Raw genomic sequence first — 27,316 nt, 5'->3', positions numbered from 1 at the left:
CCTGTAACCAACTTCCATCATTGTGTGTATTATTCCCATAAACTAAACCCTGCTGAGAAAAACAATGATATCTGGGACCAGGAGCGGCTCACAATCAAAACAGCATTCGAAGAATGGAGACATCTTTTGGAGGAGGCTCAATTCCCAGTCAAGGTCCTTACAGATCACAAGAACTTTTAACAGCCCATAATCTTAATCAGTGGTAGAGCCGATTGTCACTTTTTTTCACCAGATTTGATTTGATAATTACCTACTGCCTTGGGACATGAAACAGGAAAGCAGAGCCCTCTCCCACAAGGACGAATATTCCCATCTTAACATGGCTCCTGGAGATACTCTACTACAACCAGCTAATTTTATTTGTGGAACCACAGCCCAGAATTTAATGTCTGTTATTTGGACTCCCAAAAGACCCACAAGTGGTCAAAATCTGTCAGGCACCTGATAACTGGGACACCCCTGCCAACTTGAATTTGCATTTGCACAATAGTCTACTGTATCATGGGAAGTGCCTTTACATTCCAGAATGTTAGGTGTAAGAAGTATAAACTGTTTAATATGTTCAATTAGTTGTTTAATAAGATGTTTATGAAGTAAATCACTGGCTTTAAAATAAGATCCAATATGGAGTATATGAACTATTGACCCTTGGACTCCATCTCTGAGAGTGGACTTGTTTACCATCAAGACACAGGCTCAAACCAGTCAAAACCAGTTTTTCCCGCCAAAACCAGCCCTCAGCGTTCCATCTCCTCAGAACTTTTCCCGCCACAAAAGTGATATAAGGACTTGTTCAGTGCCTGCACAGGGCTGTCCACCCCAGCGACAGTACGTACACGGTTGGGTCTTCACAGTGCTCCAGAGCCAGGGGCAGCACTAGGTATTTTGCCACCCCAAGCACGGCAGGCAGGCTGCCTTCGGCGGCTTGCCTGCAGGAGGTCCTCGGTCCCGCGGATTTGGTGGCAGCCTGCAGGAGGTCCGCTGAAGCTGCAGGACCAGCGGACCCTCCGCAAGCATGCTGCCGAAGGCAACCTGCCTGCCGCCCTCGCAGCGACCGGCAGAGCGTCCCCCGTGGCTTGCCGCCCCAGGCACGCGCATGGCGTGCTGGGCCTGGAGCAGCCCCTGTCCAGAGCTGAAGAGTGAAGAATACCATCGGTCCCGCAGTGAGACTGAGGAAAAGGAGGCCTGTCACCACCATTCCTGCCATCCTGCATTCCTGGTGTCCATCATCCCAGAGGGCCTCCTTTCCAGCGACGAAATCCAACAGTCGTCTGGACTCCCCAGTGCTCCTCCTCAAAGGCTCTAAATCAGCCGGAGAGTGGAAGTTCCTGGGCATCACACCTGTACGTGGTATCCACTGCACCTGAACAGTAGGAAAAGGTTTCTGTATTGGGGCATCATTTATTGTTTTCCAGTTTCCAAGGGAGGGTTTATGGGCCTGAGCTTTAAGCTCCCAAAGCCAGTCACTGTTTCATTGTATTAATTAAGTTTGCATTTTCCCCTATTCCTCCCAGTTTTCTGTACCTTTACCCTGAATACATTTACCTTTCTTTGTGCCAAGTCACCTTGTCTCCTCTTTATTTTATTTACACCACACAAAGAGAGAGGTTAAATCCACTGGTGATAGATACAGGAGGGAGTTGAGTTTGTATCTTCTGAGAAAAGGGGCTTTCCTTTCCTATTTCTCCCCTACCATTTCTAAAGTTTTCCTTTGAAGCGTTGCCGTATTCCACATGAGGTAACAAGAAGGTCAGCCCAAACTCGAAGTGTTGTGGATGTGCCATGATATGCCAATGGCTTGGCATTTTGGCTGCTATAAAACTCAGGACTTGGTGGTATGATGTTTCTGGTGGCCAGGGGTGAGTACTGACATGGCAAAGTATGTCAGCTCCTGTGACTATGCTGTTGGAGCAAGTGCCTACATGCTAAACCACTCAGTCTACTTCAGCCTCTATACACTCCACCTCAATCCTGGTGTGTGATCTCGTTGGACTTCATTGTAGAAGTACCTTGCTCCTAAGATCATGGTGGCAGTTGATCTCTTCACTAAGATGGCATGCTTTATTTCTTTTCACTCTCTCCTCACCACTCAAGAAAAAGCCTGCCTTTTCCTAAACCATGTTTTTCGGCTCCATTAATTGCCAACCGGAATAGTGTTTGATCGGGGCCCACAATTCACCTCCCGGTTCTAATGTGAACTCTGTAAACTCTGTAGGAATTGAACTTTTCATCTCCTCAGCCTACCATGTGCAAGTTCACCCAGTTTTTCATTTCTCCATCCCGAAGCCCTACACAGAAAATCCCTTCCCTGGCCACTCCACTCCCTTAGAGGTTCAGGGTCAGGAAGAATATGAAGTCCGAGAAATCATGGATTCTAAGCGAACCTGAGATCTGCTTTACTCCCTGACCTTCTTGTTACCTCAAGGGGAATACGGCAACGCTTCAAAGGAAAACTTTAGAAATGGTAGGGGAGAAATAGGAAAGGAAAGCCCCTTTTCTCAGAAGATACAAACTCGACACCCTCCTGTATCTATCACCAGTGGACTAGGAGGGATATGGCCTGGATGAACGATCTTGGGAACCAGAAGGGAATCTCCATGCTCTGGAGTTCATACTCACCTTTCACCAGAAGAACCCAGAAAAAAAGTGTTGAGGATCCATGATCTGAAATCTGGTCCATGATCTGAAATCTCCCCTCCTCCTCCCCCCTCCCCACATGCACACAAATGTTAATATTTGGATAATATGGATCTAACAACTGCTGGGTTGAGTTTTGCAAAACCCAAGCAACAACTTTTCACAAAACCACACCCAGCAGACTCATCTCATCTCTGCTGTTTGTGCCATAGCTCGGAGTCCATATGTATTTTCAATCTATTAGAAAAAAGAAAATATCTCCATCCCATTCCTGTACATTGCCCCCGTGTGAGAATTTACAGCAAGAAGCTTGGGTCACTGTGACCACTCAAGCCTGAACCCAATTGAGTGTCCCAAATAGAATAAGTTATCTATCCATAAGGCCCTATGGTCTAACATTCAGGCACCCTGCGTAAATCTGTATTCTACAGTGCTTTGTGTAAGAGAATTTACAGAGGAAAGTCTACATCCATATCCTTTATTTTGAAAGTACCTGTTTTATATCAGAAGTCACATGCCTAACTGAGCTGTAAACACACTCATGAGCTTCCTGTGATAATAAAATGAACTGGGTTGAACATAACTAGTGAGGTAAATGAGCTAGTTAGAATATATTTTATGTTGTAATGTACAGTTGGTCACAATGGTAGTTCACATTTCCTATCCTCATCCCATCTCCAGAATGTCTACACTAACAGCAGATGAATACTTAACTGGGGAATGTTCCATCGCTGCATTTATAAACTCAAGCTATCAACTATTAGTTGGAGAAGTGATATGACCCAATACTGTGTATGAAGGAAGAGGAAGGAAACTTCATTAAAATTAATACCAAATTAATGTTGGGGAAATGTTGGCTATCAAACAGTATGCTCAGAAAGCCAGAAGAAAGTGACAAGGGGAGCCTGTGAACCAGTGGAATACAAAGTTTATGGAATCTTGGGTGGTGGAGCTTGATGGTTTCAACAATCAGTTCTCTTATCATGATGACATTATTCCATTTGCTTTAGGTCTCCTACCCACAATGCACTGTAGATGCAAGACTAGGGGCACTTAGAGAAAATAGTGGTCCTGGGGACATAAAATTCAGTGCACCCTCAGCCTACACAAAAAGGGCTTGCATCAGCCACATAACTCATCAGTTATTTTTCCATGCCAGCTCTCTGCTTGGAGCAAGTATCTGTGATTTAGCATTCGAGAAAAGGACAGTTTCTGAAGAAAGACTCCAGGTCCCTCTTCTTTTATAGATCAGGTCTTCCTACTGCAGTCAGAAGTCAGTTCCCTGACTCCTACTCCGTTCCCTCCATCTCTTGCCTCACCAGAATAGGCCTAAAATGATCAGCTGGCCACTGTAGCTCACTAGAATGTGTGATAATCTATTTTTTGGCTGCTGGACAAAGTTAGGGGAATCTGCTGGCAGGGGCGGCTCTAGGAATTGCGCCGCCCCAAGCAGGGCGGCACGCTGCAGGGGGCGCTCTGGCGGTCCCGTGACTCCGGTGGACCTCCCGCAGACGTGCCTGCGGAGGGTCCACCGGAGCTGCCTGCCGCCCTCCCGCGGCATGCTGCCCCAAGCGTGTGCTTGGCGCGCTGGGGTCTGGAGCCGGCCCTGTCTGCTGGGTGCATGAGGTATGCATTGCAGGCAGCTGATACCTCACAGCAGGCCTCATTGGGTAAGTGTTGTGAGGGGATATCCTTGAGGAACAGTAGTTAGCATTCATGTTCCCAGTGCTATGGGAGGAGTTGCTGATTGCCCATCTTAGAGACTGATGATCCACACATGCAAGTTATTGAAGGGGCCAGGTAGGATGTTCAGACTGGGAGAAATCAGCAGTAAAATATTTATTGCTGTGATGCAAACTGTTTGGGGGAACTGTTGGTAGGGCCGCCAGGAAACCTTTTCAGAGCAGATTTTAGAACAACAAGCATTGTCTTCTCTTACTGAGTAGCAAAGAGAGCCAAGCAGGCCCTTACAAGAGAGGCTATAAGTTTCTAAAGGCATTTAGCTCCTAACTGACTCTGGGCAGGAAATTACACAACGGATGTTGAAATGTTGCCCTGTTGAAAAGTTGTCATTTGAGTAATGGATGCTTTATTTCCTGTTTTTGCTGAAAGGTAAAGTGCAGCATAATTAGCGAGTGAGAAAGCAGCCTTGGCAGCCAAACAAAAAAAGCACATTTTGGGCGCCTGAGCCAATTAAAATTGTTTACACAGCCACTGAACAATATTTTCTCCAAATAATTATGACTGGGAGAATTGATCATAACAAAGCTAGGCTTACCCGTCACAAACCTGATCCTGCAATATGCCTTCAACTCCTAGGGATGTGAATGGGAGTTGAGAGCATTCTGCAAACTCTCAGTATGCAGAGTTTGGGAGAAGGGGAGGGGGGTTGTAGATCCAAACTCACTCCTATTCTTTAGATTCTGGGTAGGATCCCAAACTGGAAAAGATTAAATCTACAGTACTTTCTGGATCTGGTTCAACTGCTCTGGGGAGAACTGCTGTGCTGCTCTCAGCTAATCACAGTTCAAGATGGTGGAAGTCTGAAAGCACTAGATATTGAGGGATTTTTGACATTTTGGGCATTAATCTCACATGGTTTGGCTGTGTAATATGAACCCAAACTTTAATTCAACCTCATGTCCAAAATGTAGATTAATTCAAATCCTGATTCAGAGTCAGATAGAACACTGCTTCCTCAAACCAGTTTTACATTGAAGAAGCTAAAATTCTCTCATGCTTCTATAATAACAATCTATATCTTTAATAAACCTGCACATACACTTCTGAATCACTGACCCACACCTTTTGATGCTCATTCAGGCAAATGCTCAGCTGGATGTCCTAGCTATTTATATGATAGTTGGCTCTCCTTCCTAGGAACAAAATAATGCATCCGATGCAACCAGGAGGCCAGATAAATATCATTGCTTTTTGCCATGATGTTAATATGCTCTTCTTATGACATAATAACAACATGCATTGTGGAATTCTCTCACTCCTGGGTCCTGTATTAACATAAGAACATAAGAACGGCCGTACCGGGTCAGACCAAAGGTCCATCTAGCCCAGTATCTGTCTACCGACAGTGGCCAATGCCAGGTGCCCCAGAGGGAGTGAACCTAACAGGCAATGATCAAGTGATCTCTCTCCTGCCATCCATCTCCATCCTCTGACGAACAGAGGCTAGGGACACCATTCTTACCCATCCTAGCTAATAGCCATTTATGGACTTAGCCACCATGAATTTATCCAGTTCCCTTTTAAACATTGTTATAGTCTTAGCCTTCACAACCTCCTCAGGTAAGGAGTTCCACAAGTTGACTGTGCGCTGCGTGAAGAAGAACTTCCTTTTATTTGTTTTAAACCTGCTGCCTATTAATTTCATTTGGTGACCCCTAGTTCTTGTATTATGGGAATAAGTAAATAACTTTTCCTTATCCACTTTCTCAACATCACTCATGATTTTATATACCTCTATTATATCCCCCCTTAGTCTTCTCTTTTCCAAGCTGAAGAGTCCTAGCCTCTTTAATCTTTCCTCGTATGGGACCCTCTCCAAACCCCTAATCATTTTAGTTGTCCTTTTCTGAACCTTTTCTAGTGCTAGTGCTAGCATGTGTATTCATACACATGCTTTATTTATTGTATTTTATGTATGACTTCTCCCCATTCTCCTATTTTAATATTTTCTTTGGTTGTTGAAGTATAATTAAACCAAACTGTGAAAGCTACTACAGGATGACATGCTCTGGTAAGGGTGCTATACAGAGTCAGTAATAAGTAATAATGAATGAATAAGCACAGAATAAATAACACTTACAGTATGTAACCCATTATCAAGCAGCAAACATTAAGTTAGATACACACATATATACACACATTCTGGAATGCTGTGTCCAGACTTGCACAGGGTTGTATTTTTTGTAAATAGGATCTGCCTGCTGCCTATTTCTGCCTTGCACAGTGTTGTGCATGTGTATGTTTTAATTATTAGGTACGTCCTGTTTTGTTTTGAGACTTTCAAAAAGAAAAATGAATTGGGCGTGACCTGCCCAGGGAGAGTTATAAAAACAAAAACCTCTGGTGGGTGTGCAGTCTGTTTTGACTTGCCCTTGGTTTAGAGTGCGGAGAACAATTGGGAAAAACATGCTCATAGATCAAATTTGCTGGAAGCAGAAATCGTGGGCCTAGGCTCTAATCACTGGAGAAATTTGAAATGCTTGGAGGGAAAGTTATGGCAGAAGGAAAACAGAGTAATTTGAAAATACTCCAGGAAATGTTAAAGTGGTCACCACAGAGTTCACTTTATAGGCCTCTCATGCCTGGGTGCAATTTCCATTGACATCTGAATTCCTGCACTTCAGTGGGAGTTGCCCATGTAGGGCTACATTGTGGTTTTAGTAACCATCGCAGGGCATGCAGAATGGGGAAGGATGCAGAATGGGGAAGGATGCAGAAGGATGTCACAAATCTGTCCATTGTAGGGCACCCCCTATAGGCAAGGTGGGGAGTGCACCCACATGGGTCCAATTACTCTACCCAACCACAGCGGGCACTGCGGGGTGTCTTTTTAGCGGGTGGATTCTTACCTTCCGGCTGGGGCCTCTTGACTGGCTAGTCCCCTCTCTGTGTACCCTCTGATGCCACCAAACAGCCTGTAGTCAGCAAAAGGAGTTAAGCAAAAGAAAGGTAAAGAAAAGCCTGTAAGCAGCTTCCTCCAGGATATGGGCCTCTCTTACTTCAGAGGGGCCCTGGGAGTGTCAGTGTCCATTTCAGAGTGCACTGGGCTCCAGTGCAAGCCTCAGTTCTTTTCCTCTTCAACTCAGGGGCTCTTCATCCTCCTTCTGCAAGGGCAGGGCTCTGCAGGCTGCCAGGCCTCTCTCCAGGGCTGGAGAAGCTCAGCAGTCTGTTCTTTTCCCAGGGTTGGCACCATCTGAGTGGAGTTCCCTCTTTTTAATTCCTCCTCCAGTCCTGGCTTGATTTGCAGGTGTGGTGAGGTATGGCCACTGTAGTCCAAATCTGCTCCTTAACCCCTTCCATGCTAGTGTGAGGTTTATATATCCTGTTGCAGGCCTCTGATCACTGGACCTTCCTAGGCGATCCATTTTTTACAAGGTCTGTGAGGGGGGCTGCAAGCGTGGCTAATTCTGGCATGAAGCGCCAATAGTATAGTGCCAGACTTATTTCTTGATCGTGGGCACTGGACAGTCTGTCAATGCTTGGACCTGGTTGACTAGTGGCTGCAGACAGCCTCCTCCCATGGTGTAGCTAAAGGTGACTTTGTGGTTCCCTATTTTACATTTTGCCTGATTAGCCATTAGGCAGGCATCTGTGAGGCCTGGAGCACTGCTACGAGGTCTTTATGTGGCTGTCCCAATATCATTGTCTACAGTCAAGGTCATCCCAGTAGGCAGCTGCCTGCTGCCCATGTGGCTGTATCCAGTACAATAGCCTCTGTAAAGTTGTCACTGCCCCATAGAGATCAAGAGGTGTGAACTGGAATTTATACAAGCAGAAAGGCATGGACAAAGCCATCTTCTGTCAGGATTCTGGCATCAATTGTATTTGCCAGTAACCTTTCAAGAGACCTAAGATGAATATATATCAAGCCACTTCCAATTGTTCTAATAGTTCATCCACCCTTAGCATTGGGTAGTTATCAAATTTTGATATCTCATTGATCTTGCAGAAATCAGTTCAGAAACTTATCATGCCATCCTGCTTCATCACTAGTACAATGGGAATCCCGGCTTTTCACTCCAGGGTCCTGAATTCATGCACATACATAAAAAAATAGCAAATAAAGTATCATTCCTTCCTGTTGTCTGTTTTAATGTTTTCTTTGCTTATTTCTGAAGTACAATTAAACCAAACTGTGAAAGCTACTACAGGACAACATACTCTGGTGAAGGTGCTATACAGAGTTTGTAATAAATAATAATGACTGAATGAACACAGAGAATAAATAACATTTATATTATGTAACCCATTATCAAGCAGCAAACATTAAGTTAGGTACACATATATATACATATAGTCTGGATGCTGTCTGTGTCCAGACTTGTACAGGGTTGTATTTTTTGTAAATAAGATCTGCCTGCTGCCTATTTCTGCCTTACACAGTGTTGTGCATGTGTATGTTTTAATTATAAGGTATGTCCTGTTTTGTGTTGAGACTTTCAAAAAGAAAAATGAATTGGGCGTGACCTGCCCAGGGAGAGTTATAAAAACAAAAGCCTCTGGTGGGTGTGCAGTCTGTTTTGACTTGCCCTTGGTTTAGAGTGCGGAGAACAATTGGGAAAAACATGCTCATAGATCAAATTTGCTGGAAGCAGAAATCGTGGGCCTAGGCTCTAATCACTGGAGAAATTTGAAGTGCTGGGGGAGGGGGAGGGGAGTTAAGGCAAAAGCAAAACAGTCATTTGAAAATACTCCAGGAAATGTTAAAGTGGTCACCACAGAGTTCTGTTTTCAGGCCTCTGGTGCAATTTCCATTGATGTCCGTCTCCTTGCACTTCAGTGGGAGAATCTGTATCATTATTTTAACTAGGCCATAATTAACCAGGATATTATTGACTGAGATGTGAGTAGTGGTGAGAATACTAGTTCCCATTGTAGTCAATGGGAGCAAGGGTACTTAGTACCTCTCAAAATCAGGCCCTAAGTATTCAATGTCATACTCTAATCCACGGGTGGGCAAACTTTTTGGCCTTGCAAGAAGGCCAGCAAAGCATGACTTAATTTGACTGCTTAAGTGGCATATGTGCTGGCCCACTGAACGGGGATGTTTCATATATAGAAACTCATACGTTTGTGGGCTGTATATGATCATACGCTTTGAAGTCAATGGAGTTAAACTGACAGGCCTGTAGTTGCCCAGATCACTTTTTTCCCCTTCTTAAAGATAGGAACTATGTTAGCAATTATTCAGTCATACGGTACAACCCCTGAGTTTACAGATTCATTAAAAATTCTTGCTAATGGGCTTGCAATTTCATGTGCCAGTTCCTTTAATATTCTTGGATGAAGATTATCTGGGCCCCCTGATTTTGTCCCATTAAGCTGTTCGAGTTTGGCTTCTACCTCGGATGTGGTAATATCTACCTCCATATCCTCATTCCTATTTGTCATCCTACCATTATCCCTAAGTTCCTCATTAGCCTCATTAAAGACTAAGGAAAAGTATTTGTTTAGCTATTGGGCCATGCCTAGATTATCCTTAACCTCCACTCCATCCTCAGTGTTTAGCGGTCCCACTTCTTCTTTCTTTGTTTTCTTCTTATTTATATGGCTATAGAACCTTTTACTATTGGTTTTAATTCCCTTTGCAAGGTCCAACTCTACATGGCTTTTGGTCTTTCTAACTTTATCCCTACATGTTCTGACCTCAATAAGGTAGCTTTCCTTGCTAATCCCTCCCATCTTCCACTCCTTGTAGGCTTTCTGCTTTTTCTTAATCACCTCTCTGAGCCCTAGTCTACACTTACCGCGCGGGTCGACGCGGTGAGTTCGACTTCTCGGAGTTCGAACTATCGCGTCTGATCTAGACGCGATAGTTCGAACTCCGGAAGCGCCGCGGTCGACTCCGGTACTCCACCTCGGCAGCTGGAGTTAGCAGAGTCGACCTTGGAGCCGCGGAGTTCGGTTCCGCGGCGTCTGGACGGGTACGTAGTTCGAACTAGGGTACTTCGAATTCAGCTACGCTATTCACGTAGCTGAATTTGCGTACCCTAGTTCGACCCCCATTCTTAGTGTAGACCTGCCCTGAGATACTTGCTCATCCAGCTTGATCTACAGTTCCTGCCTATGAATTTTTTCCCCTTTCTTGGGATGCAGGCTTCTGATAGTTTCTGCAACTTTGACGAAGTAATTCCAGGCTTCCTCCATCTTTAGATCCCCAAGTTCTTCTTCGAGTGCTTGCTCATATCCATTCCAGTTAGGTGTGCGCGTGCCGCGTGCACGTTCGTCGGAAGATTTTTAGCCTAGCAACCCCCGGTGGATCGGCTGGGTCGCCCCCTGGAGTGGCGCCGCCATGGCGCCGGATATATACCCCTGCCGACCTGACCGCTCCTCAGTTCCTTCTTACCGCCCGTGTTGGTCGTTGGAACAGTGGAGCGCAGCTTAGCTGTCCTCCACTTCCCTAGCTACTCCTTATTTCTTCGCTATCTTTGTTGTATATAGTTGGTTTTATATATAGTTATAGTTAGTTTAATAGTTCTTAAATAGTTAGTGTATATAGTTCAGCGGGGTTTCGGCATTAGCCCCTTCCCTGCGCCCGGTGCCGGGGCCCTTGCCCGGTTCATCGGGGTTCAAACCATGCTCGGCCTGTCATAAGCCGATGCCCACAAGCGATCCCCACGACTCTTGTCTAAAGTGCCTCGGGGAATCGCAGATTACAGATAAGTGCCGTATTTGCAAGGCATTTAAACCGAGGACAAAGAAAGAGAGAGACTTTCGCCTAAAGAATCTCCTCATGGGGGCAGCTTTGAACCCTGCGTCCTCGGCACCGACCGCTGAGCACACTGCTAGCAGCGCTCCTCCAGCACCAGACTGTGCCGGCACCACCAAAACACCGCGGCACCGGCCATCTCTGGCGCAGGCTTCTGCTCGGCACCGATCTCTCTCCTCAAAGCAGAAGAGGTCGAAGTCCTCTACCTCTGCGCCCTCGGCACCACGGACGCAGCCCCGTTCGGACCGCCCGGCACCTGCACCTGCTGCGGCACCGACTGCTGCAATACCGTTGACTCCAGTCCCGCGGGGGCCATCAAGTCCGGTCCCTGAGAGCTCCCCGCTGCGGCCTGTGGTTGAGCTTACGGTCCCCTCTACACCGGAGACATTCTCCACAGCCAGGGACATTATAGCCATGACTGAGTCTGTCCTGCCTCAACCCCCAGCACCGCCGGTGCAGGTATTACACTCCAGAGGCAAGCCAGCCATAATGAGGCCTCCTTCAGTTGGCTCGGCAGACCGGCACCGATCACGATCCAGGTCCCGGCGCCGTTCGCGGTCTCATCGACGATCACGGTCCCGACGCCGCTCGCAGTCCCGGCACCGCTCGCCCATTCGGTACCGGTCGTACTCGCGGCATAGATCGACATCTCGACCTCCGGCCCGGTACTCTCGGTACCGCTCCAGCTCTCGGCACCGCTCCCGGCACTGTGACTCTCGCAGCCGTTCCTGCCGCAGCCCTTCAAGATCCAGGTCGACCTCCCGGCACCGCGCCGGTCGCAGGTCCTGGTCTCGCTCTCGGCACTGGTATGACTCCAGGTACCGTTCCCCGGTGCCGAGGAGATCACCAACAGCGAGAGAAAGGGGCTCGTACCAGGGTCTTTCAGCTCCTCCCTGGCCGTCCCGGCACCCGTCCGTGTCTTCGCAGGCGGACAGTGCGTATGCCCAAGACAAAGACGCCGATGTGCCCGCCGCGATATTCCACGAGCCCCAGGCTCAGGATCACGGACCTCAACAGTGGGCATTCTGGACACCTTGGGCATATCATCAGGCCCAAGGTGCGCATCCAGGTCCATCGCGCTCTGCCACGTCAGAACACCGGGTGCCGGAAGCCACGATAAGCCGCCCTCCTCCTTCTGCTTCAGAGGAAATGTCGGTCCAGCCTCAGGACTCCCAGATCCCAAGGGAGACAGAGGCTGTCCAACATGAAGAGCCCTTGACTGACCCGCTTGTCCCAGGTCTCTCCTCATCCTCCTCCCCTGACGAGGCGGTAGCCAGAACGTCATCTGTAGGCCCTCTACCAATCGACCTGAGGGCCCACCAGGACCTCCTCCTGCGTGTGGCACAGAATATGAACTTGCAAGTCGAGGAGGTCCCAGAGGTAGAGGACCCGGTGGTGGACATCTTATCATCTGATGTGGCCCTCCCCTTTATACGGACGATCCAGGCCAATGCCAACATGATCTGGCAGTCTCCGGCCTCTGTCCCACCTGCTGCCCGCAGAGTGGAACGTAAATATATGGTGCCCTCCAAGGGCTATGAATACTTATACGTCCATCCCCCTCCTTGCTCCCTCGTTGTCCAGTCGGTCAACGAGAGAAAGCGCCATGGCCAGCAGGCTCCAGCCCCGAAGTCAAAAGACGCGAGGCGCATGGACTTGCTGGGGCGCAAAGTCTATTCTGCAGGGGCACTCCAACTCCACGTGGCTAATCAACAAGCCCTCCTTAGCCGCTATAATTATAATACCTGGGTGGCGGCGGACAAATTCAAGGAGTTGCTCCCGCAGGACTCCCAACAGGAATTTGCGGCCATCCTGGACAAGGGAAAAAAGGTCGCTAGAACTTCCCTCCAGGCTTCCCTGGATGCCGCGGACTCAGCGGCCAGGACCCTAGCCTCTGGGGTTACTATGAGGCGTATCTCATGGCTGCAAGTCTCAGGCCTACCCCCGGAGCTCCAACATACAATCCAGGACCTCCCCTTGGGCAAGGCCTGTTCTCCGATAAGACAGACCCTAGGCTGCAAAGCCTAAAAGATAACAGGGTCATTATGCGCTCACTAGGCATGCACACACCAGTGACTCAGCGCAGGCCCTTCCGTCCTCAGCCACACCGCTCTTACCCTCAGCCCAGACAGAGACAGGACTTTCCTAGACGGTGGGGTAGAACCGGTTGCCGGAGGCAGTCAGACAACCAAGGGGGCCAGAACCAAGGTTCCTCCAAACCTTCCACAGGGCCAAAACCCTCCTTTTGAAGGTGCGCCCGAGGGCATTGTACCAGTATTGTCACAGGATCCGATCCCTCCTTTCTTCAACCGCCTCTCCCTTTTCCTCCCTGCGTGGTCCCGGCTAACGTCAGATCGCTGGGTCTTACGCACGCTGGAATTTGGGTACCACCTCCAATTTATTTCACGCCCCACCTTCCACCCTTCTTCCTCGTCCCTCTTCAGGGACCCCTCTCATGAGCAACTCCTACTCCAGGAGGTGCAGACGCTTCTTGCCAAAGGAGCCATAGAGGGGGTACCGTAACACGAATGGGGCACGGGGTTTTACTCCCACTACTTCCTAATCCCCAAGGCAAAGGGAGGTCTCAGACCCATCCTGGATCTGCGGGAACTCAACAGATACATGATAAAGTTGAAGTTCCGTATGGTATCCCTGGGGACCATCATCCCATCCCTGGATCCCGGAGACTGGTATGCCGCCCTCGACATGAAAGATGCGTATTTTCACATAGCCATCTACCCATCTCACAGGAGGTTCCTCCGGTTCGTAATCAACCACCAACATTTTCAATTCGCGGTCCTACTGTTTGGACTCTCTACAGTCCCAAGAGTGTTTACGAAATGCATGGCTGTAGTCGCCACCCACCTCCGCCGCCGTCGGATACACGTTTTTCCGTATCTAGATGACTGGCTCATCCGAGGGGCCTCCGAGGCACAAGTGATCCATCACGTCGGCATTGTCAAGGACCTTTTCCTACATCTAGGCCTAATGATCAATGTGGAAAAATCCACTCTGATTCCCACTCAGAGGATAGACTTCATTGGCACCACCCTGGACTCCAACCTCGCCAGAGCCTGCTTACCGCTGCCCCGGTTCCACACAATGGTGGCCATCATCCACAGTCTGCAAGCTGTTCCGTTGACTTCGGTTCGTACTTGCCTCGGTCTCCTGGGTCACATGGCGGCCTGCACGTTTGTGACGAAATACGCCAGACTACGCCTCCGTCCCCTCCAATTATGGCTCAACTCAGTGTACCGACCAGGCAGGGATGCCATAGACATGATCGTCACCATTCCCCCGAGCGTCTTAGGCTCCTTCGAATGGTGGCTGACCCCCTCCCTGGTGTGTGCAGGGCTGCCGTTCCATCTGCCCCAGCCCTCTGCATCCCTGACGACGGACGCATCATCTCTCGGTTGGGGTGCTCACCTCGGGCATCTACGCACTCAAGGCCTTTGGTCATCTCAGAAACTGACCTTGCACATAAATGTCCGGGAGCTGAGAGCAGTCCGCCTCGCTTGCCAGGCGTTCCATCAGCACTTGCAAGGCCGTTGTGTGTCAATATTCACTGACAACACAACAGCCATGTACTATATAAACAAACAGGGCAGAACAAAGTCCTCGACCCTTTGTCAGGAGGCCTTACGACTCTGGGACTTTTGTATAGCCCACTCCATAGACCTCATAGCGTCCTTTCTCCCGGGGTTTCGGAACACTCTGGCGGATCGCCTCAGCAGATTATTCCTTTCTCACGAGTGGTCACTTAGCCCAGACGTTATTCTTTCGGTCTTCCGGAATTGGGGATTTCCCCGTGTAGACCTCTTCTTGTCCCACGAGAACAGGAAATGCCAGATGTTCTGTTCCTTTCAAGACCTCTCACAGGGTTCCATAGCGGACGCTTTCCTGATACCGTGGACGACTCACCTGCTATACGCTTTTCCACCGTTCCCACTCGTCCACAAGGTCCTGCTGAAAATATGCAGGGACAGATCCCACTTGATCATAATCGCTCCAGCGTGGCCCAGGCAGCACTGGTACACCATGTTGCTAAACCTGTCAATAGCCGCCCCTATCCCACTACCTCTTCACCTGGACCTGATAACTCAGGACCACGGCATACTGCATCACCCAGACCTACAGTCCCTCCATCTCACGGCATGGCTCCTGAGTGGTTGACCCAGTCTGAGTTGCGTTGCTCTGTCCCAGTGCAACAAGTGCTCTTAGGTAGCAGAAAACCTTCCACTAGAGCAACATATCTGGCCAAGTGGAAGCGTTTCACATGCTGGTGTGGAGAGCACAACGTTCTTCCCGCCGAGGTCTCCATCCCCACCATCTTGGACTACCTCTGCTTTCTTAAGCAACAGGGCCTAGCGGTATCATCTTTGAGGGTGCACTTGGTGGCCATCTCTACCTTCCACCCAGGGGAGAATGGCCACTCGGTGTTTTCGCATCCTATGGTATCTAGATTCCTCAAGGGCTTGAAGCGCCTATACCCCCAGGTACGCCGCCCCGCCCCGACCTGGGACCTCAACCTGGTTCTTACCAGACTTATGTCAGCCCCATTCAAGCCATTAGCAACTTGCTCCCTTCTCTACCTGTCCTGGAAAACCGCTTTCCTCATGGCCATCACATCGGCAAGACGAGTTTCCGAGCTTCGGGCTCTCACGGCGGACCCTCCATATACTGTGTTCCACATGGACAAGGTGCAGTTGCAACCACACCCGGCCTTTCTCCCCAAAGTGGTATCGGCCTTCCATGTTAACCAGGAGATCTTCCTTCCGGTCTTCTTCCCGAAGCCACATTCATCGCGCAGAGAGCAACAACTGCACTCCCTAGACGTCCGTAGAGCACTCGCTTTTTATATCGAGCGGACAAAGCCCTTCCACAGAACCCCCCAACTCTTCATCGTGGTGGCAGAACGTATGAAGGGCCTACCCATTTCCTCACAGAGGATTTCATCCTGGGTGACATCTTGCATCCGCACCTGTTACAACTTGGCTCATGTTCCATCGAGCCACCTCACTGCCCACTCTACCAGGGCTCAAGCCTCATCTGCTGCTTTCCTGGCTCACGTGCCGCACAGCTACCTGGTCCTCGGTCCATACCTTCGCCTCTCACTATGCCCTGGTTCAGCAGTCCAGGGATGACGCAGCCTTTGGCTCCGCAGTATTACACTCTGCGACATCTCACTCTGACCCCACCGCCTAGTTAAGGTTTGGGAATCACCTAACTGGAATGGATATGAGCAAGCACTCGAAGAAGAAAAGACGGTTACTCACCTTTGTAACTGTTGTTCTTCGAGATGTGTTGCTCATATCCATTCCAAACCCGCCCTCCTTCCCCACTGTCGGAGTAACCGGCAAGAAGGAACTGAGGAGCGGTCGGGTCGGCAGGGGTATATATCCGGCACCATGGCGGCGCCACTGCAGGGGGCGACCCAGCCGGGGGTTGCTAGGGTAAAAATCTTCCGACGAACGTGCACGCGGCACGCGCACGCCTAACTGGAATGGATATGAGCAACACATCTCGAAGAACAACAGTTACAAAGGTGAGTAACCGTCTTTTCTTCAGTCCAATCCACTTCCCTAACTAATTTCCTTAATTCTTTAAAGTTAGCCCTTTTGAAATCAAGAACCCTAGTCACAGATCTATTTTTGTTTATCCTTCCATTTAGTTTAAACTGAATTAGCTCATGATCGCTCGAACCAAGGTTGTCCCCTACAACCATTTCTTCTATGAGGTCCTCACTACTCACCAAAACCAAATCTAAAATGGCATCCCCTCTTGTTGGTTCAGCAACTACTTGGTGAAGGAATCCATCAGCTATCACATCTAGGAAAATCTGAGCCCTATTATTATTACTAGCACTTGTCCTGCAGTCTATGCCTGGGAAGTTAAAGTCCCCCATGATCACACAATTCCCATTAGTATTTACTTCATTAAAAATATTTAAAAGGTCTCTATCCATATCCAAATCAGATCCCGGCAGTCTATAGCACACCCCAAGCACTATCTCAGGGGAGGCTCAAGAAATGTGTTCAAGGAAATAAATGCTGGACTGAAAGCTATTGATTTGGTCACATCAGTAGTATTGGATGTGAGGTCTCCTATTAACTGTCACTGTGGCATTAATGCACTTGGAAATTCAGACTGTTTATCCGTCTCCATCAAAGAATAAAAGGAAATTAGGACACAGGCTCATTGTTTATTCAAAATTATATTTTTATTTATCTTTTGGTTCTTAAAAGCCTCTTGGCTTACATCTCCTCTGAGCAGAGGCATCAATTTAAAGACATCACTGATGAAACAAACAACTCAGGGAGAACGAGACATGAAAGTGACTCAGCCTCTCAAAGTGCCCCTGGAGGTAAAAGCCTGAACGAATAGGCTTTGCAGTGAGCCTTGGAAGGCAATGATCTCTGGCTTTGTCAGACCACCCAGGAAGCTGTGTTACCTGCCATAGGGAATGCTGTGATTTTGACTCCTCAGAGTTCAGATCTAGGGACCGTTAGCAAGAGCATCTGAAATTATCTCAACTGTTGGGATAGAGCATAAGGAGAAACGTGGCACTGGTGCATGGTTACTGCAGCGTAAGTGCCTTTGGGTATGTCTACACTACGAAATTAGGTCGATTTTATAGAAGTCGATTTTTAGAAACTGATTTATACAGTCGATTGCATATGTCCACACTAAGCGCATTAAGTCAGTGGAGTGCATCCTCACTACCGTGGCTAGCATCAACTTACAGAGCGGTGCGGGTAGCTATCCCGCAGTTCCCACAGTCTCTGCTGCCCATTGGAATTCTGGGTTAAGCCCCCAATGCCTGATGGGGCAAAAACATTGTCGCGGGTGGTTTGGATACATGTCGTCAAGCCCCCCTCCCTTCCTCCCTCCCTCCATGAAAGCAATGGCAGACAATCATTTCGCACCTTTTTTCCTGGGTTACCCGTGCAGACGCCAGACCACAGCAAGCATGGAGCCCGCTCAGCTCACTGTCACCGTACATCTCCTGGGTGCTGCTGGCAGATGTGGTACTGCATTGCTACACAGCAGCAGCTCCTTGCCTTCACAGCAGATCGTGCAGTAGGACTGATAGCCGTCGTACATCTCCTGGGTGCTCCTGACAGACCTCGATGAGGTCGATCAGAGGCACCTGGACAGATATGGCTATCCTCCTCCTAGAGCACCGAATGAGAGCCAGAGACTCCAGGTCATTCTCTTCTTTAAGTTTAGTCTCATGGAGATTCAGTCCTGCCTGGAATATCATGTGAGCTGGAGGCTTCTGCCTCAGGCTGCTCTCCCAGCCAGCAGCATCACGTGGTCACACCTACCCCAGCCTACCCCTTGCTCCCATGGCTCATGAAGCCTGGACAGTAGTAAGGAGAAGTTCAACTATAGGCTGAGCAAGTGCAGAATGGTGGTAGAATGTGCCTTTGGATGTTTAGGAGCTTGCTGGCACTGTTTGCTGACTAGGTCAGACCTCAGCACAACCAACATTCCCATTGTTATTGCTGCTTGCTGTGTGCTCCATAATATCTGTGAGAGTAAGGGGGAGACGTTTATAGTGGGGTGGGAGGTTGAGGCAAATCGCCTGGCGTCTGATTTTGAGCAGCCAGACACCAGGGCAATTAGAAGAGTACAGCAAGGCGCGCTGCACATCAGAGAGGCTTTGAAAACCAGTTTCATGACTGGCCGGGCTTCGGTGTAACAGTTGTGTGTGTTTCTCCTTGATGTAAACCTGCCCCCTTTGTTGATTTTAATTCCCTGTAAGCCAACCACCCTCCCCCCTTTGAAATAAAGTAACTATTGATTTGAAACCATGCATTCTTTCTTTATTTAAAAAAAAAAAGAGATAACAGACAAGGTAGCCAAGGTGGGGTGGGGAAGAGGGAAGGACAAGGCCACATTGCTTATTGTAGCCACACTAAAAATCAAACTGTTTGAATGACAGCCTTCTGTTGCTTGGGCCATCCTCTGGAGTGGAGTGGCTGGCTGCGCGGAGCCTCCCCGCTTCCCCTCCTCCCCCCCGCCCCCCGCACGTTCTTGGGCATCTGGGTGAGGAGGCTATGGAACATGGGGAGGAGGGTAGGCAGTTATACAGTGGATGCAGCGGGGGACTGTGTTCGTGTTGGCTTTCCTGGAGCTTGAACAGACGCTTCATCATGTCCTCCATTAGCCTCAGCATCGTGTCCTGCTTCCGTTCATCAAGCTCACTTAATTCTTTCCTGGCCTCTGCCACTGAATGCCTCCATGCATTAAGCTGTGCCCTATCAGTGCGGGAGGACTACATGAGCTCGGAAAACATGTCATCGCGAGTGCATTTTTTTCACCTTCTAATCTGCGATAACCTCAGGGATGGAGATGATAGGGGGAGGGTAGAAACATTCTACGCTCTACGATTCTGGGGTGATTGCATGGTCACCTGTGTTGCTGAGTGCTGCTGAGTTCTCCACGCTGACCAAACAGGAAATGAAATTCAAAAGTTCGATTTGTGTCCACAAGCATTATCAGCAGTGGAAATCTTGGAAATCTTCTGAATGATATTCTGTAGCCCAAAGATGGTAGGTTAGTCCGAGTAAGCTCTGGAGAAGTATTCAAATCTTGGGATGCTTAATCAAATTGAACCAGAACACAAATAGTTTGAGATTCTCTCATCACCGCAAATCATGCTGGGTACAATTTTCAAAAGCTCCCATGTGATTCTGGAGCTTGGGTACCATTTTCATAAGTGATCATTTGCACTCCAGGGTTTTTGAAAACTTTACTGGCTATCTTTTTCAAATAGTTCCTTTTATGCCAGCAGAAACATCTGTCTTTGCCAGGGGTTCTATTCTGTCAGGAACCATGAGTCCTGAATGCTGGGCCACAGGACTTTTTTGGGAACCAGTAAGTTCCAGCCTGCCACCCACTGCCCTACTGTCACCAGAATAGGAGTTGACCCCTGATAGAGGACCCCAGTCCTGGGAGTTGATTGGCCGAGTGCTGGGGGTCCTCAGTGGTTCACAGCTCCTATTTAAACCCAGCATAGGAACAGAAAGTTGTCCATGCAAGTGGATTCATCCTGCTTAGGACTGCTTCCGTGGCAATACCTGCTCCTCCTGCCTGATGATCTCCTGGTAACCTGACTCTGCCTGTCTCCTGACACCTGACTCCTCGTTTGCCTTCTGGCCCAGCTTGGACTCTGATTTCTTGGTGTCTGACCTAGCCTGACTTCCACTAGGTCAGACTGCCCATGTCCCGGTCATGACATATTCAAACTCCCAGCTACTTCAGTTAAACTCCTGAGAATTTCCCGTTGGTCAACTATGTTTTATCCTCATGTAAATCTCTGCCTCTCTTTGGACAGCAGTGGTGTTAATGCTCTTGCTTCAGCTAGGCTATTGGAATGAGGACCCTCCTTTGAAACTGACATGAGTGCCATGCCAAGATCAGTAAGTATTCAAATGATGAGTGACCATCATTCTCCATCTATATCACCTCAGGGATGCAAATCCATCAGAGTGAGTAGCTGGAGATTCAATGTTACTTCTAACTCTCAGTCTCTTTGAAAATCACACAGAGCCAGGGTTTCAGTGCTGGCTTCCTTTTTTACAGGCACAGATATTACCATTTAGACAAACATACCTGATTTGCCCTCATAGGCAGGAACTTAGCTCTCTAAATGGTCAACTTCAAGTCTGCAACTATGAATCCCATAATGCACCAACAAGGAAAAGGAGGTTAAGTCAAAGCCCCTTCAAGAAGATTGTCTTATAACTCACATTTGTCTTCTGGTCAGAGTTGGGTTTTCCCCCACTGCTCTGCGGCATGGTATATGCATCCCTGACACTGACTCCCAGACATGGCTGCATTTCACTGGTCATCATGATCCTCACTTCTAACCAAGGAGCATTTGGTGTTCCTCAAGATGGCAGCGGTGGCAGGGTGGCTTGAAGCTATCTTTGTCCTTTCCTGAACCTGGAAAGAGCTGTCTCCTAGGCATACACTAGAGGACATAAGCCTGAGCACAGCTTTAATTTATACCAGCTGCCAACAGCGCCAAGGGGGCATTATGGCAGCTGGGAATCAGCCATGTATGGGAGCCCTGACCATACCTCCTTATCCTGGGCACAGCCTCTGCCCCAGTGACTATCTGCATACACATATGTACAGATACATGAATCTCTTATATAAAACTCTCAAACCAGCTACCCACAGAGGGACGGCCAGATTAACGCAGGGGCTTTAGAGCTGCAGCCCATGGCCTCGGGCTAAGAGGGCGTCCGCAAAAATAAATCCATAATTATATACAATTCCGTGGTCCCAACCTGTCATTCGCAATCGACTGGTCGATCCTGGAGCCTCTGCCAGTCGATTGTGATCTCTGAGCTGCTAAAAGTCCAGCAGCACAACAGGGCTCAGGCAGGCTGCCTACATGCCGTGACCCCATGCCGCTCCCAGAAGTGGCCAGCTGCTGGCACATCTCTGCGGCCCCTGGCGGGGGGAGAGGGAGAGGGCAGGAGGCTCCACACACTGTTCCTGCCCTCAGCACCATCCCCGCAGCTTCCGGCCAATGGGAGCTGCAGGGGCAGCGTTTGTGGGCACAGGCAGCACATGGAGACACGCTGTTCCCCTTCCCCCTAGGGGCGTGCAGACATGTGCCAGCAGCCGGCCACTTCCGGGAGCATCATGGGTCTATGGCAGGCAGGCAGGCAGCCTACCTGAGCCCTGCGCACCGCCACCCGGGAGCCGCCTGTGGAAAACACCTCTCAGCCAGAGCCTGCACCTTGCATTTCTCTCCTGCACCCCAACCCCCTACCCCAGGTCAGAATCCCCTCCTGCACCAAACTCCCTCCCAGAGCCCGCACCCCTCACCCTCTCCTGCACCCCAACACTGTGCTCCAGCCTGGTGCCCCCTCCTGCACCCAAACTCTCTTCCAGAAAGAAACTAATATAACAGCTGTTCGAAGGTAAGAAGTAGACTATCTTGAATTAACTTAACTATATTCTACATGTTTTAAGACTGAAATGTAACCACAGAACAATTTTATGTTAATTAAAAGGCAAGTTTAGTATAGTGTTAATAGCCTCTATGCCATAATTTTGATCATTTTGTTTTAAATTAGGAAAAAGACTTGTATACAGGGGCCCCACAAAATCTAATAGCCCCGGGCCCAAAGGAGAGTTAGTTTGGCCCTGCACATAGGAGCTGATGCCTATGACTATGCCGCCTGAGGCTCCCCCTGCAGTAGGGTGATTCCCTTCTGTGGCTGTAGGGCAGCTTTGCAGTGATGGGGCAGCCAGGGGAGAGTCAGGCTTGTAGTTTCTAAACTACCCTTTATGGTGTTGTACAGTTGTACAAGCCTTGTACAGTCACCTTGGTGGTTTTATGTGCTTTCTGATTAAGGAAATACCATAAATGCTTGGAAAAGCCCCAGTGAGAAGCAGAGGGGAATTTGGACTCCTCAAATACTTTTGTTGCATAAAAGAGTCCCTAAACTCTTTTTTTCCTGCCTACTGTACTGTCCGCACAAAGGGACCAGCAGCCAATTGGATTATAGCACTGTTGATTACTCACAATTCCCTTCCTGTGAGGACAGGCCCTGATGTGTTGTTTTTTGATAACACTGGCTCCTTTAGAGCAATAATGCTGGTACAGCTTCCTGTCTAATCGTAAAACAATTACTGCACCTCGAAAGGGAAAACATTTTGTAGAATCCTGTTTTAGCTCGGAAGTGATAATAGAAGCATTTTCTTGCTAATCAATGGTTTGGCTTTCAGTTTCATTAAAACATCCTCTCTGGCTCAGGTTTGGAGACTGGATAGAGATGGACCTAGCTGCAACATCTCAATCTGGAGCTGAATTTCACCAGTTTTTTTCAGGGGGAGAGAAGCTGGGGTTTTGGTTTGGGCCCATCTCCAGTAATAGGATATGTAACCTTTCACTTCTATGTCCCTAGTCTGAATTAGCCCCAAATTGGTAGTGACCAGAAGTTGCCACCATGTAATGAGTGTTCAGTGGTCTGTGCGAAACAAGATAATGGTCTTCCTCCAATGGACGGTTTCCATGTTCCTCACTGATGGCAAGTGTCCATGTCACACCATTACAGCTGGTATTAACTCATCCCTTGCTCATAACAAAACCAAAGACTTAATGGTCTGAGGAATGAACCACTCTGTCACCTGTGGAAGTGGTCTGGCCAGGCCAGGGCTAGGGTACAGTGGGGAGGCACTGCCTTGCCTAGGCTGTATGTGTTTTGTGCATGAGGTAGGACCCTCACTCTCCAGGACTGGCACCTGTCATCAGCACTTGAGAAAATATTAAACAAGAACACCAAGGCTGACTGCTCCTGATCTGCACAAAAGCTTCCTGAACTCTCTAGGCTATGAAGACTAATGTTCTAATGTATTGAGTGGCAGACGTGGAGCAGTATAGAGGCTAACAAAAATTCTGCATTCATGAGTTAATGCATCAGTGGCAGGATAACTCTGGAACTCAAAGACTGGAGAAAAACCCTTGGCCCGATTCTCCTCTCACTTACCCCAGTTGGTGTTATTCCATTGACTGCAGTGGAGTTACTCCAGATATATACCAAGTTAGCAGAGCAGAAACAAGCCCAATAGGTGTATGAAACATGGGACTAACAATCGTATTTGATGGAGCAAAGTCCTACTAACTAGTCCAGGATTTCTGTTTTAAGAAAGCAGATTCTTTGACTCTCACTTTTTTAACCAAAAAGTGTTCAACGTAGCATTTAAACATCTTTCTAGGAAAGAGGATTTCTTTTCTAACAGAGTGATAGATACAAAATTAAAAAGTAGTGTGATGTAGTAGTTGGAAAAGGGACTGGGACTCAAGACACCTGGGGTGAAAACCTTGCTGCACTGAGGTGGAAAAGCTTCCATTGACTTCAGTGGGGTTAGGATTTCACTTCTGGATTCTGTTCCCAGCTCTGTCACTGACTCACAGTGTAACTTCGGGCAAATCCCTTAAACTATAACAACATATGACTTAAATGCCTCATGGGGATATTGTGTGACTTAATGGAGTGTTAAAAGTGCTTTGAGATCCTTCAGTGAAAGGATAACTACAAAGTAGTATTAGTTTTATGTGACAGGGGAGCACCCAGATTTGTGACATATTTCCACTGATCACTGCTTTATTGCATTTTCTAGGAGCCGTAAACTCAAGCACCACCATCTCGGGGCCAGGCCAGGGCGTGTGCCTTTGAACTCCCTGCTGGGAGACTCTATGGATACAAAGGGTGTGTGTCTGTGGTGAGAGAAGCACTATCTTACTGAAGTAGAGCAGAGAAAGGAAATGACTCAATCATCAAAAGGCCCTCCTTCCACAGGGAACTGTCCCTAATCAGTATTATCCCCTTACAATAATACTATTTCAGAGGCACTGTGAACCAGAGCACCACGTAGCCATGTAAACTGCTTCCTGTATTTGCCAAACAAAACAGCATTCAACAATTAATAGAATTTAGCTATTAGCTCTGCTATGATAAAACAACACAAACATTACAGCTAGTCATATGGTCATTCTTGGTACCATGCATCTCCTATGTAGAATCTTTTTCATTTTAGTGGGTAGTTTACCTGCTGTGCCATAACACTTTTGCCAGGAAAGAACAAACCTGGTTGCTTACATTTTGCTTGGCTTAAAATGTCACAGCTGTGAAAATTGTCCTCATTACCCTTGCAAGAGTAATTGCAAAGCTTTCCTCATGGGACCCTGATTAGTCATTGCTGTAGTATTAAGTGGGGATACTTTGTGTTACTTGCCAGGGATCCTGTAAAATCTCTACCTTTTTGATGCTTGATAATAGAAAGAGGCAGCTACAAAAGTTGGCAATGAGAGCTACAGAATAAAGTGATGGGCCCTCCAGAGCTCTGGGACCGGGAATATTACAGAGGCTCCACTCTTTATAATTAACTATGATTAGACACAGACACAGATGTGCAGCATCTCAGCAACAAATGAACCATTTGTTCATCTTTAATGCGGTAGGAGGGAAGCGCATAAGATTGGCAAGAAAATGCACCTTGTAGCGTTCTTTCATTTCCCTCATTCTTTTTTTGATCATCCTCAATCAGTCACCCCTCCTGCTGATACAGTCACCTGGAGGTGGTGGTGGGAGTTGGATATTTGCACATACAAGTAAAAGGCAGTCAAGAAGCCCAATTACTCTCTTAGCATACTAATACCTCCCTGTATCCAACAATGTGGAACTTCACTTATGGCAATTAGAACTTTATCATATAGCTGGTTACATTTAACGTGACCATTTACAGATGACAACTTGTCAAAGCCTCCATATGCAGGTTTGATTACAGAATAAAGACTTTAGCAGGGTGTCATGAATTTATGGTGGTTTCAAAATGGGGGTATAAAGTCAAACTTTGGGTCTGATTCTGGGGCTTTCTGCATTGGTGCAGGAACAATTTTTATAGTGGAGGTGCTGCAGGCAGAAACCATGTAATTTTGTTATTACTACTTCAAGCCAGGAATATGGCAGCACCCCTAGATCCAGCACCTATGGTTTTCTGCTAAGCCTTGGAACTCTGAGATGTTTCAATCAGGCAGAGAGTAAAACTACTTCCCTGGGACTGAAATATTTGGACATAAAATGGACCTTTTTTGATCACAGAAACTCACCCAAGAAATCTCAATTAACTCATCATGGTATCAATAGGAATGATGAAAAACAGAAAGTTGCTACAGCTCATGGCTGCACCATAAACAGTATCTCCTCATTGCAGGGGGAGCAAAAATAATGGGCCAAATTAATATCTGGTGTAATTCCATTGACATCAGTACAGTTACACCAAGAAGAAGTTTGTCCCTATGTATTTTGTTATATATGTGATAGATGAGTGATATTGATGAGATAGTGACAAATGTAATGCCTTGTTTCAGCACAAAGACTGCAGTTTGAAATTGTATGAAAACACCACTGCCATATGACTCCAGAGGGGATTCATGGAGCAATAAGGAAGCTGTAAACTTGATGGAATCCTGGTCAGGAATAGCATGAAGGATCTTGTAAAGCACAGCACCTTCCCTTAAGTACATTGTATACAACTATCAACAAAGGTCAGATCTGAATCCAAATGTCAAGGTTCAGGAAAGTAGTTCCAGTTCAATATGCATGAAACATGGGCAGCAATGAATGGTGACAAAAATTAATAAAATAAAATTCCTGTAAGAATTTTTTTATTATTATTATTTCAGTAAACTACTGTAGTGACAGCTCTGGACCTTTATCATATTAATTGTCACACAAATACCTTTTAACATTCCTCATAACAAATATAATCAACCATCAGTGCTAAAGTCTTGGAAAAGAAAATTAGGGTTGTGGTTTCAGTGTTTGATATGAACCTGAAACTCTCAGAGCTTCTCCTGATTCCTGAAGAGGGCACAGAGCCTGATTCTTCTTTCATATTCATTGCGGTAAATCAGGAATGACACCAGTGAAGCCAACAGAATTACACTGGTATAAGTGGGAGGAGAACCAGGCCTTGATTTGGCAGGGCCTGGGTCTGACTGGCTGGAGAGAAAGTTGAGCGGAGGGTCATTGAAACAGAAATGAAACCGCTGAGCTTTCAGGTTTGTTTTTTACAGGAATCATGTAAAACAAAACAACACATAAAACCTCAGAGCTGTCGCAGCCTCTAGCCACATTCTATTTATGAGGCTTAAATCTATAAAAAGAACTAAATGTGAACATAAACCCAGTTAGCTAGTCCCCTGTAGCACTCCCTACTTTAGATTCTGCCCAGTAATGCCTCCAACTAGCTCAGATTCTTTTCAAGATTCCAAGTCTAACTAGGCTCAGCTGCCTCTCATTCTTTCCTAACTGAAGTGCCTCCTGAAGAGTCTCAAACCCCCACAACCACTTTCTGGCTCAATAAAGCTCCTTTCAGCCACCACTGGCTTAGTGCTAGGGAGCACAGAAAACCTCATCCTTGTCTAGGACAGTGGTTCTCAAACAGAGGTACGCATACTCCTGGGGGTATGAGGAGGTCTTCCAGGGGGTACATCAACTCATCTAGATATTTGACTAGTTTTACAACAGGCTACATAAAAAACATTAGAAAAGTCAGTACAAACTAAAATTTCATACAAGGACTTGTTTATACTGCTCTGTGTACTATACACTGAAATGTAAGCACAATATTTATATTCCAATCAATGTATTTTATAATTATATGGTAAAAGTTAGAAAGTAAGCAATATTT

The 27,316-nt window shown here is 47.5% G+C and overlaps 1 long non-coding RNA gene across 1 annotated transcript; it reads left to right on the top strand.

Annotated features, from left to right (window-relative positions):
- The first annotated feature begins 1,050 nt into the window (after positions 1-1,050).
- On the top strand, positions 1,051-26,228 carry LOC123370369. The gene is made up of 3 exons (XR_006579388.1): positions 1,051-1,343; positions 24,242-24,330; positions 25,992-26,228. It is a non-coding gene; the product is annotated as an uncharacterized LOC123370369 (long non-coding RNA).
- Positions 26,229-27,316: the final 1,088 nt, after the last annotated feature.

Source organism: Mauremys mutica, chromosome 4 (genome assembly GCF_020497125.1).
Source record: "Mauremys mutica isolate MM-2020 ecotype Southern chromosome 4, ASM2049712v1, whole genome shotgun sequence".
NCBI lineage: Eukaryota > Metazoa > Chordata > Testudines > Geoemydidae > Mauremys > Mauremys mutica.
This window is presented reverse-complemented; position numbering and strand designations above follow the sequence as displayed.